The sequence below is a fragment of the Gopherus evgoodei genome, chromosome 1 (genome assembly GCF_007399415.2).
Source record: "Gopherus evgoodei ecotype Sinaloan lineage chromosome 1, rGopEvg1_v1.p, whole genome shotgun sequence".
In the NCBI taxonomy this organism is placed as follows: domain Eukaryota; kingdom Metazoa; phylum Chordata; order Testudines; family Testudinidae; genus Gopherus; species Gopherus evgoodei.
Genome location: NC_044322.1, coordinates 51,045,010 through 51,057,724, shown reverse-complemented (window position 1 = coordinate 51,057,724; position 12,715 = coordinate 51,045,010).

Here is a 12,715-nt window from a genome sequence, read left to right as displayed (position 1 = left end):
TTTTACCCTAGCCACTCAGTGGGCCGGCAGGTCGCCCCCTAGAGTGGCGCCACCATGGCGCTCCATATATACTCCTGCCGGCCCACCCGCTCCTCAGTTCCTTCTTACCGCCCGTGTCGGTCGTTGGAACAGTGGAGCGCGGCTTAGCTGACCTCCACTTCCCTAGCTACTCGTTTTCTCGTATATAATTATGCAGTTATAACACTTTTATATATATATATTTGTATGGTTATACGTTTTTCCTTTGCTAACATGGTTAGTTTAGTTAGCGGGGTTCAGGAAGTAGCCCTTCCATGAGCCCAGTGCCGGAGCCATGCATGGCTCACCAGATTTTCAAAAGGGGCCCGGCTTACCAGAAGCCGCGGCCGAAGAGAGATCTACATGACTCCTGTTTGAAGAATCACACTTGACAGATAAGTGCCCCATTTGCAAGGCTTTTAAGCCGAGAACAAAAAGGTGCGGGACTTTCACTTGCCCCTCCACCTTGGGCGCGGAGCGATGTTCAAGCGGCGGGCAGAAGCGCCTCCTCGGCACCGGACCCCGCCGGTACCACCAGGGCCTTCCGGCACCGACCGTCGCCGGCACCGATGTCGACTCGGCACCGTTCCCTTCTTCCGAGGTCGAGAGAGTCTACGATTTCTGCTGGTGCCTGGCGGCTCCCCGGCACGCGCCGTGGTTGAGCCCCCTGCTCCCGCTACTTCCGTGCCACCTGCATCGCAGCCAGAGAGCTCGCCTCAGTTGCGTTATCCGGCCTGCAGAGGCACCGATGACTTCGGCTCCGTCGATTCCAGTCCCCCAGGACCAGGGAATCCGGTGCCTGGCAGCTCCCCGGCTCGCGCCGTGGTAGAGCTTACTGCTCCTGCTGCTTCTGTGTCAGCTGCACCACAGCTAGACAGCTCGTCTAAGATGGCTCGCCCGGCGCCGACGACGTCGGCACCGTCGATCCCGGTCCCACGAGGGCCGTAGAATCCGGTGCCTGACGGCTCCCCGGCACGCGCCGTGGTTGAGCGTATTGCTCCTGCTGCTTCCGTGCCAGCGGCACCGCAGCCAGAGAGCTCGTCTAGTCGGATCGCCATGCGCTGACACCTACTACGGCACCGATGACGTCGTCACCGTCGATCCCGGTCCCATAAGGGCCGTAGAATCCGGTGCCTGACGGCTCCCCGGCACGCGCCGTGGTTGAGCGTATTGCTCCTGCTGCTTCCGTGCCAGCGGCACCGCAGCCAGAGAGCTCGTCTAGTCGGATCGCCCGGCGCCGACGCCTGCTACGGCACCGATGACGTCGTCACCGTCGATCCCGGTCCCACAAGGGCCGTGGAATCCGGTGCCTGACGGCTCCCCGGCACGCGCCGTGGTTGAGCGTTTGCTCCGGCTGCTTCCGTGCCAACGGCACCGCAGCCTGAGGGCTCGTCTACGTCGGATCGCCCGGCACCGACACCTGCTGCGGCACCGATGGCGTCGGCACCGTCGATCCCGGTCCCACACGGGCCGTAGAATCCGGTGCCTGACGGCTCCCCGGCACGCGCCGTGGTTGAGCGTATTGCTCCGGCTGCTTCCGTGCCAACGGCACCGCAGCCAGAGCTCGTCTACGTTGGATCGCCCGGCACTGACACCTGCTGCGGCACCGATGACGTCGGCACCGTCGATCCCGGTCCCGCAAGGGCCATAGTATCCGGTGCCTGACGGCTCCCCGGCACGCGCCGTGGTTGAGCGTATTGCTCCGGCTGCTTCCGTGCCAACGGCACCGCAGCCAGAGCTCGTCTACGTCGGATCGCCCGGCACCGACACCTGCTGCGGCACCGATGACGTCGGCACCGTCGATCCCGGTCCCGCAAGGGCCATAGTATCCGGTGCCTGACAGCTCCCCGGCGCGCGCCGTGGTCGAGCTACTTCTCCGGCTGCTTCCGTGCCCACGGCACCGCGGCCAGAGGGCTAGTCTAAGTCGGATCGCCCGGCACCGACACCTGCTTCGGCACCGTCGATCCCGGTCCCGCAAGGGCCGTAGAATCCGGTGTCCGACGGCTCCCCGGCACGCGCCGTGGTTGAGCGTATTACTCCCGCTGCTTCAGTGCTGACGGCACCCCAGCCAGACGGCTTATCTAACTCGGTTCTCCCGGCACCGGCACCTACCGAAGCTCTGATGACCTCGGTACCATGGATCCCGGCCCCACGAGGGCCGTCGAATCCGGTGCCTGACAGCTCCCCAGTACGCACTGTGGTTGAGCCTGCTGTTCCCTGCGCGCCGGAGATGTTACCAACGGCGAGGGCTCTCAGTGCCATGACGGAGTCAGTGCTGCCTGACCCGGGCACCGCCGGTACGGGTAATACAGTCTCTTCAAGGGACTGTCCCCTGTCAGTACAGCAGAGCGGCACCGTCTATGATCACGGTCCCGCAGACGCGCCAAGTCCTGTCGGCACACCGGACACCACTGGCAGTCCCGGTACTGTTTTCCTCGGTACGGGTCACACTCACTGCACCGGTCGGTATCCCGTTCGCCGACCCGCTATCGGCACCGTTCCGACATCTGGCACCGGGGCAGGTACCTTGACTCCTGTAGCTCTTCTCCGAGCCTCGAGATCTCGGTCGACCTCCCGACACCGTTCTGGTTGCGGGTCTGGATCTCGTTCCAGGTACCGATACGCCTCCCGATGCCGGTCCCCGGTGCCGAGTTGGGCAAGGTCCGAGTGAGTCAGGGACTCGGCCCGTGCCCTCTTTTAGTACCTCCATGGCCGTCCGGACACGCATCCGTGTCACCCCATATGCGCGGATTTTATGCTCAGGACCACGATCCTGATATCATGGCCAGCGGGCGCCAGCCCCGAAGCGGAAAGAGCCTTGGCGAATGCAAGGTGTATTCTGCAGGGGCCCTGCACCTCTGGGGTGCGAAGCAACAAGCCTTGCTTAGCTGCGATACTTATAGCACCTGGGTGGAGGAGTTTCTCCCTCGAACCTCCCACCTAGAGTTCGCTGCCGTCTTGGAGGACGGGGGAAAGGATTTACCCTTTGTTGGTAAAGGCATCTTCGCGGCAGAGACAGCCCCAGACTGCGAAGCCTGCTGGACAATAGGGTCCTAATGCGTCTCAGCATGTATACGCCTGCGACCAAACGCAGGCCTTTATGGCCCCAGCCGCCATACTCTGTGCCTAGCCAGAGGCAGAACTCTGGAAAACGGCAAGGCCAAGGTGGTCGCAGACAAACGTCAGGCCCCCTAAAAAGCCAAAGTCGAGGTCCCTCGCAATTACCACTGGGACCAAAGACGGACCTTCCAAGGTTCACCGGAGGGCGGTGTACCAGTCGCAGGACGGGATCCTGATCCCGCTTTCTCCTGGCATGGCCCCAGTTACTTTTAGGTCGCTGGGTCCTGCGCACGATGGAGCATAGGTACCACCTTAAAATTGCTCCAGCCCTGTCCCCCTTCAGCGGACAAAAGGGGCTAGCGGTTTTACTCCCGTTATGCCCTAGTCCCCCACTCGACCACAGGTCAGACTTTCCTGGTCCTGCATGGACTCAACCGGTTTGGGATAAGGTTGAAGTTCTGCATGGTATCCCTGGGAACCATTATTCCATCCTTGCCTCCGGGGGGCTACTATGCCGCCCTGGATAGGAAGGACGCGTACTTTTGCAATGCCATCTTCCCTCCGCATGGGAGATGCCTCCGCTTTATAGCCAGCGGTGAATACTCCCGGTTTACGGCCATAGTCGCCGCCTACCGTAGCTATGTCGGATATGCGTTTTTCCGTATTGGGACGATTCGCTTATCCGAGGAGACTCTGACACACAACCCACTCAGCCGTGGGCATCGTCACGGTCTTATTCACAGATCAAGGCCTGATGATTACTATAGAGCAATCCACTCTGGTTCCCACGCAGAGGTTGGGCTTCCTAGGGGCTATCTTGGTCTCCTGCCTAGCCGGAGCCTGCTTATCGCAACTGCGGTTTTAGGCGATGGCATCAATCATCTGAGGTCTGAAGGCTTTCCCAACGACCTCAGCTCGTTCTTGTCTCAGTCTCCTGGGTCCATGGTTGCCCGCAAGTTTGTAACCAAACACGCCAAGCTCCGCCTCCGTCCTCTCCAAGTCTGGCCCACCTCGGCGTACCGCTTGGACAGGGAGCCAATGGTCATGGTAGTCACCGTTCCCTCGAACGCCTTAGGCTCCCTAGAGTGGTGGCTAACCCCCTCCTTGGTGTGGACAGGATGCGGTTTCATCCGCCCCAGCCCTCACTGCCCCTGACGGCGGACGCATCATCTCTCTGCTCGAGTGCTCATGGTCACCTCCGAGCTTAAGGCCTTCGGTCTTCTAGAGAGCTGGCATTCCTCATTAATGCCCCAAAAATCAGAGTAGTCCGCCTGGCGTGCCAGGGGTTCCAGCGGCAGCTGCGAGGCCGTTGTATCTCGGTGTTTACAGCCAACACAATGGCCAGGTGCTTCATAAGCATTCAGGGGGGACATAGTCCTCCCCCCTTTTTTGTCAGGAGGCCATCCATTTCCGGGTCTTTTGCATGGCCCGCTCGATGGAGCTGGCGACGTCCTTTCTCCCAGGCGTTCGGAACGTCTTATCTCTTTGACTCAGCAGGTCTTTCCTGTCTTACGAGTCATCACTCTGCCCCATGTGAGGCGTCCCGCTTTCCGGAAGTGGAAATGGTTTCTCACACAGACCTGTTCGCTCACCGCGAGTGCAGGAAATGCCAGGTGTCCTGCTCCTTCCAAGGTCTCTCCTCGGAATCGATCTTGGACGCATTCCTGATACCGTGGAACGGCCAACTGCATTATGCCTTCCCGCTGTTCCCACTGGTTCGTTACGTCCTGCTCAAATTCCGCAGGGGCGGAGCGTGCGTCATCATGATCACTCCAGAGTGGTCCAGGCAGCACTGACATACCACGTTGCTCGGCCTGTCAGCCCAGACCTCATCACTCAGGGCAATGACAGGCTTCGTCACTCGGACCTGCAGCCTCTTCGCCTCACGGTGGCTCCTGCGTACCTGAGTTGGGGTGACAGGCAGCCTTCCACCTGGTCAACGTACCGAGCCAGGTGGAAGCGTTTCCTTTACAGCTGCAGTACGCTCGATCTTGCTCCTGCTGAGGTCTCGATCCCCTCTTTCTGGCCTGCCTCTGGCCTTTAGCGGCAGGATCTGGCGGTATCATCGCTGAGGATACGCTCAGCAGCCGTCCCTACCTTCCAGCAGGCTAAGATGGACGTTCAGTGTCCCACGCTCTATGGGTTCGAGGTCCCTCAAGGGCTTGGAGCGCTTGCACCCTCGGGTGCGCCGCCCAGCCCCGCCCTGGGGCCTCAACCTAGTCTTGGCCAGACGGGTCTCTGAGATCAGAGCTCTTACGAAGGTTCCACAAAGACAAGGTGCAGTTGTGACCGCACCCGGCTTTCCTCCCTAAGGTGTTTTGGCCTTTCATGTTACCCACAGCTCAACGCAATGGGCATAACCTTTGCACTCCTTGGACATCTGTGGAGTGCTCGCATTATCTTGTGCTGACAGAATCATTTCCTAAGGTGCCCCAGCTCTGCCCCGGTAGCGGGCCAAAGGGAGGGCTTGCTTGTTTTCCTCTCAGAGGATCTCATCTTGGGTGATGGCGGACATCCCCACTTGTTCTGATTTGGCTCATATTTCACCAAGCCACATCACCGTGCATTCTACCAGGGCTCAGGCTTCATCTGCCGCCTTGCTGGCTCGTGTTTCTACCCACGAGACCTGTCGCGAAGCTCCATTGGTCCTCGGTCCTTACCTTTGCTTCGCAGTATGCCCTGGTTCAGCAGTCAAGGGAGGCTGTAGCCTCTGGCTCGGCAGTTTTATTCTGCCATATTTCACTCCGACCCCACCGCCTTTGTAAGGCTTGGGATTCACCTAACTGGAATGGATATGAGCAATCACTCGAAGAAGAAAAGACGGTTACTCACCTTTGTAACTGTTGTTCTTCGAGATGTGTTGCTCATATCCATTCCGCACCCGCCCTCCTTCCCCACTGTCGGAGTAGCCGGCAAGAAGGAACTGAGGAGCGGGTGGGCCGGCAGGAGTATATATGGAGCGCCATGGTGGCGCCACTCTAGGGGGCGACCTGCCGGCCCACTGAGTGGCTAGGGTAAAAGTTTTCCGACGAATGTGCACGCGCGGCGCGTACACCTAACTGGAATGGATATGAGCAACACATCTCGAAGAACAACAGTTACAAAGGTGAGTAACCGTCTTTTCAGTTCACCAGCTGCTTCATGAAGTGAGCCTGTTATACTTGCACAATCCTAACAAACATGAGAGAGAAAAAGAACATGATTTTGGGGCTACACGGATGAGGAAAAGGGATACTTAAGCCTTTGTTAAACGTTAAGAATTGTCTCCTGAGGGAAGCAGTGGAAGCTGCATCCCTTAGTCATTTAAAGCTGGAATGGACAAAGCACTATGCTGTCTGGAACAATCCTGTTTGTCATAATTAGCTACCTGTAATTTTTATGGTTTCATGATAATTGTCATCTACTGTAAGTCTCCATTCTGGCATGCTAATTATGCAGGGACCTACTGTTGACTAAAACATACATACAAACAATTTAAAAGGTATTTGTTAAATGAAAATTTGAATAAACATTATGTAGGTTACTTCTGGAAAAAAAATCCTGAAGACGTAGATCCATAGAAAAACCTTTTAAAATCTTGGACTACCGAAGAAAGGGAAAGAGTTCTTTATAATGCTTAATCCTCAGTTGGTTCTCTTTTCCCTCCCTAGGTACTGCATAGAAGTCACTTGCCACTACAATTTACATATCAGTTCTACAGCTGAAAATGCTCCATTGTAAATAGCAAATTGTATCACAGACAGACAATCTACATGTCAACATAATCATTAGCTCTCCCACACATACTTAACCTCTGAGAGTCACAATGGTGAAATTAGATATAAATGCAAAAAGCCCATGATATTTTAATGTTACCCTTTCAGCAGAGAGGATATAAAAGATATGATTTCTAGTAGGTATTGTGCATTTTTAATATTATTATTTTATTATTCAAATGATGATGGATCAGGGAGAATAAGGAAGAGTTTGAGACAAGTAGTTTAAAGATATAACCATCTGAGGAGGTGGAATGGTTAATACATTAACCCCAAATACAGGGGCCCAGTCCCATGCTCCTTACTGAGGAAGAGTATCCCATTAAAATCAATAGGAAGTTTTAGAGGAGTAAAGACTGCAGGATCAGACCCTGTTTCAGAGAAAACTTTTCAGGACATTTCATGACACTGGAGGTATCTAGTGGGGATATAGCTATGTTAAGAACACCCCCACATTAAGTTCACACATCCAATCTAACACTTTAAAGCAACAAGATGGGTGAGGGCAGTATCATTTATTGGACTAGCTTTTGTGGGAGAGAGAGGCACAGAGCCACACTCAGTACCTTTCCCAGACCTGAAGAAGAGTTCTGTGTAGCTCAAAAGCTTCTCTCTCTCACCAACAAAGTTGGTCCAATAAAATGTATAACTCACCCACCTTGTCTATCTGATATCCTGGGACCAACATGACTACATCAACACTGCACACTTTAAAGCAAGTAATTACAAGGGAAATGATCATTCTAATGTGGGACACATGGAGCCTATTAGAAGTTAAAAGATATGCCATCTACATGAGTGGTTTAGGCCCAGACCCATTGAAATCAATGGATATTAGATCCCTAAATACCTTTGAGGATCTGGGGCTTAGGCACTTTTGAAAATCTCACTAGGCACTTATCTGCATCCTTTGGCGCCTCAGTACCTTTAAAAATCTGATCTTAAGGCTCCACAGGTGTTAGAGCTCAGTTTCACCCTATCCACAGTGGCCCAATAAAACCATTTTAGTAACACTGTGTAGCCATCCAAGTGTTTAATTATGCTTAAGAATGTTGTGAAATAACGGCTCGTTGTCCTGGGTAGACGGGGTCACGCCATGGAAGAATTTTGGTCCAACCAATCATTAAAGAAATACACTTAGCAACACAAGAGGGCTCTTGCTTTAAAAAAAAAAAAAAAAAAGTCTGAAGTGTATGGCACAACAGTCTCTCAGAATTATAGGCTATTCTATTTAAATATCCTTCCAACCCCTTCAGACCAGACTTTTACTCTGGTTACAAAGTCTCAATCAGGATTCCCAGATGTAACCACTCATATATGATGAGCCCATTGCAAATACAGTAGCTCGAAAATGGAAAGTGAGTTGTTCACATAAGTACTATGTTGTGCATTGAGACTCCCATTGACTTCAGTGGGCTTTGGATAAGATCTTAAGCACCTAATCCAATCCCAGTTGGAGCAAATGGCAAAACTCCCAATGACCTAAATTGAAATTGGATCAGGCCTTAATTCAACAAGAGAAATGCTATAAATATCTTATATCCTACATTGTGCTGTATCATGATTAATCTTCCAGTATTCATTTCTATAGGAAAAATATATTATATATACATACATCTATAAAATATCTCAAAATATCTCTTTTAGTCTATGTATCCATCCAGTCAACTCTATAAACAATATGTCATCTGAAAATAAACATTAAAAGATGCCACAAAGTCAAAAGATATGACATAATATTGCAAACAGGTATTAATTTGGGGATCATATTTTCACTTATGAATGCAAATTAAGAATGTATTGTTATAAACCACTTTAAAATGTTTTGTATTCATTTTACAACCAGTACAAGCAGGTGGAGTTGGTAAGACAGTACACTTTTTGCAGTGCAGCCCAGTTTGTGATTCAATAATAAATCCTTATCTTGCTCATTCCAGAGGGAAAAAGTGAAACATGCATTAATTAAAATAATGAGCAATTGTACAAAAAATAAAGTAGAATGTGCAGAGTGATGGAAGGTTTAATTTCTAAATAATCAGAGGGGTAACCGTGTTAGTCTGGATCTGTAAAAGTAGCAAAGAGTCCTGTGGCAATTTCTAGACTAACAGACAGATTGGAGCATGAGCTTTCGTGGGTGAATACCCATTTCATCAGATGTGTGTGTCACTGGGAGAGGGAAAGTGTGGTAGGATTTGTGGTGTTTTTTTTCTTTTGTTTTGCTTACAAAAAGAACAGAAATTAATAGCAGTGCTGGAGATGCAGTAAGTGTGTATGCTAGTGTAATCGGGGATTTGGGGGAATGACAATGAAGTCTAGTGGCTGAGAATAAGAACTGGGAGTCGGGACTTCTAGATTCTATTCCTAGCTCTGTCCCTAACTTACTGTGTAAGTAATTTAAATCTCTGTGCCCCAGATTAGTTTTGCGGAAAATGGATCAAACAATAAACAGTCTTTTAAACAGTATCTGTACAATGGGGTCCGGGTCCACGACTTAGGCCCCTAGGTACTACCACAGTACAAAAGAATAAATAATTATAATATTTACCACACAGGAATGAAGCGAGGTTTAAAGGATCTTTGTTAGCTATTGTGACAGACCCAGGCCAGTGTGGTACAGGAGTCTGGTAGAGGGCAAATATACTGGTCCTATTGGCATCCAGCGTGAGTGGGCGGGCGAAGCCCGCCCACTTCTAAAGGGCCTCCCCCCAGCCTAAGGGAAGGACCCACAGGTCTGGGACACCAAATAATTACGGGGGACAACTAATGAAAAAAAAACAGGATCGGGAGTGAGGTCATAGGGCTAAACGAAGGGAACCCGATGGGGACACCGAGCAGAGAACCCCGGACAACGCCCACTGCTCCTCGAAGGCGTCAAGGGAGCCAGTGGACGCCGCCCAGAGGAACTCTGCCCGGATGCGTGAGCAGACGGAGGAACGGAAATAGGCCCTACAGTCGCAGGAAATCCCGTCGGCCAACCTCCTCTCCCTGGTGTTGTAGATGGTCAGTTTGGCCAGGGCCAAGAGGAGGTTGAGAAGGAGATCCCGCGACTTCGTGGGGCCACGGATGGGGAGCGTGTAGATAAAAAGGTGAGGGGAAAAGTGCAACCAAAAACGCAGGAAAATATTCAGGAGGAGCCGGAACAGGGGCTGCAACCTGGCACACTCCAAATAAATGTGGGCCAAGGTCTCCTTCTCACCACAGAAAGGGCAGGTGCTAGGGACAGATGTGAACCGCGCCAAGTACACGCCCGTGCTCACGGCTCCGTGAAGGAGCCGCCAACTGATATCCCCGGCGGGCCTCAGGACCAGGGCAGAGTACAAGCTGGCCCACCGGGGCTCCTCACCCTCGAGAGGCGGCAGGAGGTCCCGCCATTTGGTATCGGAGCGGGATGCGAGGGTGAGGTAGTGAAGGGTATGGAGCACGAGCGAGTGCAGATGTTTCCGTGGCGCGGTCTGGAACAAAACCGGCTGCAGATCATGCAGCCGGCTGGCAGTGAAAGGGTGAGGGGGCCGATTGGGTCCACGGGGCAGGGGCCCGATAAAAATGTCCACGGGGCCTCTGGTGGAGGGTGGGCGGGGCGTGCCCTCTCGCAGGACCCGGTCGAGGTAAGCCCGAGCAGCGGGCAGTAAAGCGGCCTTCACCTCCTGAAGTACGCGCTGGGGAGTACGAGGTCTGAAGAGCCCCATGCGCTGAGCGAGCGTCAGGGGATCCAGCCAGTCTCCCCGGTCGTAGTCCAGGAGGTCTCCGACCCTGGTGACTCCCGCCGAGACCAACCTCTGGCACACCGTGGGGGACTCCGCCACCTGCACACGAAGCTGGGGATTGTGTAGCAGGGGCTCCGCGAGGAGATCAACCCCCACGGCGGCCGCCACGGACCTGCTCGTTGAAAAGAGCTTCCAGGTCCGGAGGAGGTCTTGGTAGAAGACCGGCAGCCCGGAGAGGTCTCGCGGAAGACCTCTCGGATGGAGGTAAAAGAGCTGCCGGTCGTATCGGAGCCCTCGGAAGCGGCGGAGGAAGGCGTGCGCCAATACGCTCCACGCCGGACTACCCGCATCAAACAGGAGCCTCTGCAGGGCCTGGAGGCGGAAGACATGGACCTGAGCGCGTAAGCACTTCAGGCCCTGCCCCCCCTCCTCCAGGGGCAGGTGGAGGACCCCTGCAGAGACCCAGTGCGTCCCTGGCCAAAAGAACTCCAGAATCACAGTCCGTGCTGGGCCAAGGGACAGTCCCTCCGGACGTGCCCCATCGCCCTGCAGAGGTAGCACCGAGCCTCCCCCGTTGAGTAATGCACCCGGTAGTGGGCTCCCTGGTAGGGGACCAGAAAGGACCCCTCGAGCGCCTCTCTGCCACGCGCCGCCGGCGGCAGTAGAAGCTGCACTTGCCGGCGGAACGAGAGAACATGACGGAGGGCGGGGTCCTTGCAGCCCAAGGGGAGAGGGCTGATGACAGAGACGGGGCGTCCCAGGGCAGAAAGGGCGGGCAGCAGGACGGCATTAGGTAGGAAGGGAGGGACGGAGGTCAAGATTAAGCGGACTCCCAGGTCTTCCAACGGCTCCAGGGGGACAAACACGCCCCCCACCGCCAGGCCCGTCTCTACCGCTTCCTGGGCAGCGGCCTCCGATGCCAGGAAGAAGACCACCTTCCCGTACATTTTGGAGGCCGCCACGATGGCCGTGGGCCCCACCACCCTCGCCAACGCCCGCACGTAGGTCTCCACGTGGGGCGAGGCGGGCACCAGGAGGCAACGGACGCCGTGCTTCCTGGTCAAAGTGGGAAAGGGGCCCCAGCCGCTGTAGATGTTGGCGGAAGCCGCGGTCAGAGGAGCAGCAGCAGGCGGGGGGGCCGCCGCCACCTGGGCGTACGCCCTGGGGGCCGAGGGAGGGACACCTGCAGAGCTGGTGGAGGGAATAGTGGGGAGGGATGCCGCAGCCGGTAGCGGGGCTGCGGCAGCGGGGGCAGTCTCCGCCATGGAGGGCCTGGCCTTTCTAGCGGGGCCCTTACCCTTCTTCCCACCCCGACCCTTCCCACCGGCTGGGGGGGGCTCCCCCCGAATCAGAAGGGGCGAGAGAAGTGGCAGAAACGGAGGTCTCCCCAGTGCTCGCCGCCGCCGATGCCCCAGCAGGGGCCGTGGTAGGTGGATCGGCAGCGGCGGTCGAGGTAGAGGCTTGGGCAGTGGACACGGGGGCAGGTGGAGGAGGGGTAGTGGGAGCATCGCGAGGGGTCTCCCCCGCCGCATCCCCCGCCATAACGAGAGCGGGGAGGGGGACAAGCAGCAGATGGAGGGGAAGGAGAGGAGGCGGCCACCCTTCCCCGCTAGGCTGCAGGCAGGGGAGGAGGGCGCCAGAAGGGGAAGGCTAAAGGGGCGTAGGGAGCAACCAAGGACTAAGGGTGGGATTGTTGCAGGGCACCAACGCAGAGGGGGGTTCCGGCTCCTCCAGTTGCACTAGGGGAGCGGGGGGGCAACGGCAGAGGGGGGAGTGCAGTGAACAAGGGGAAACCAAATGGGGAAGGGCACAAGCGCCTGAGAGGGGGCGTGGGCGCACGAGGGGAGGGGGAACCGATCAGGGCTGGGGGAGCACAGGGTGGGGGGAAAGGGCGAGCTGAGATTGGGGTAGAGGGACCACGGGGACAGCTACAGGGCCGGGGCAGAACTATCAGGCAGCAGAGGGAAATAGGTGGGGTGGACGAATGTGGCAAAGGGGAGGGGGTCAGTCCAGTATGAGGGGGGAGGTGGTGCACCCACAGGCACTTGTGCCAAAAAGTCAGTGGTTGGCTGCTGCTGCTACAGGCCCAAATGGTGGAAGTGGGCGTGGTGAGCCAGGCGAGCAGCTCAGTCCCAGAGGCAGGAGTCCAAAGCAGAAGGAAAACAGCCAGCGGGGGTG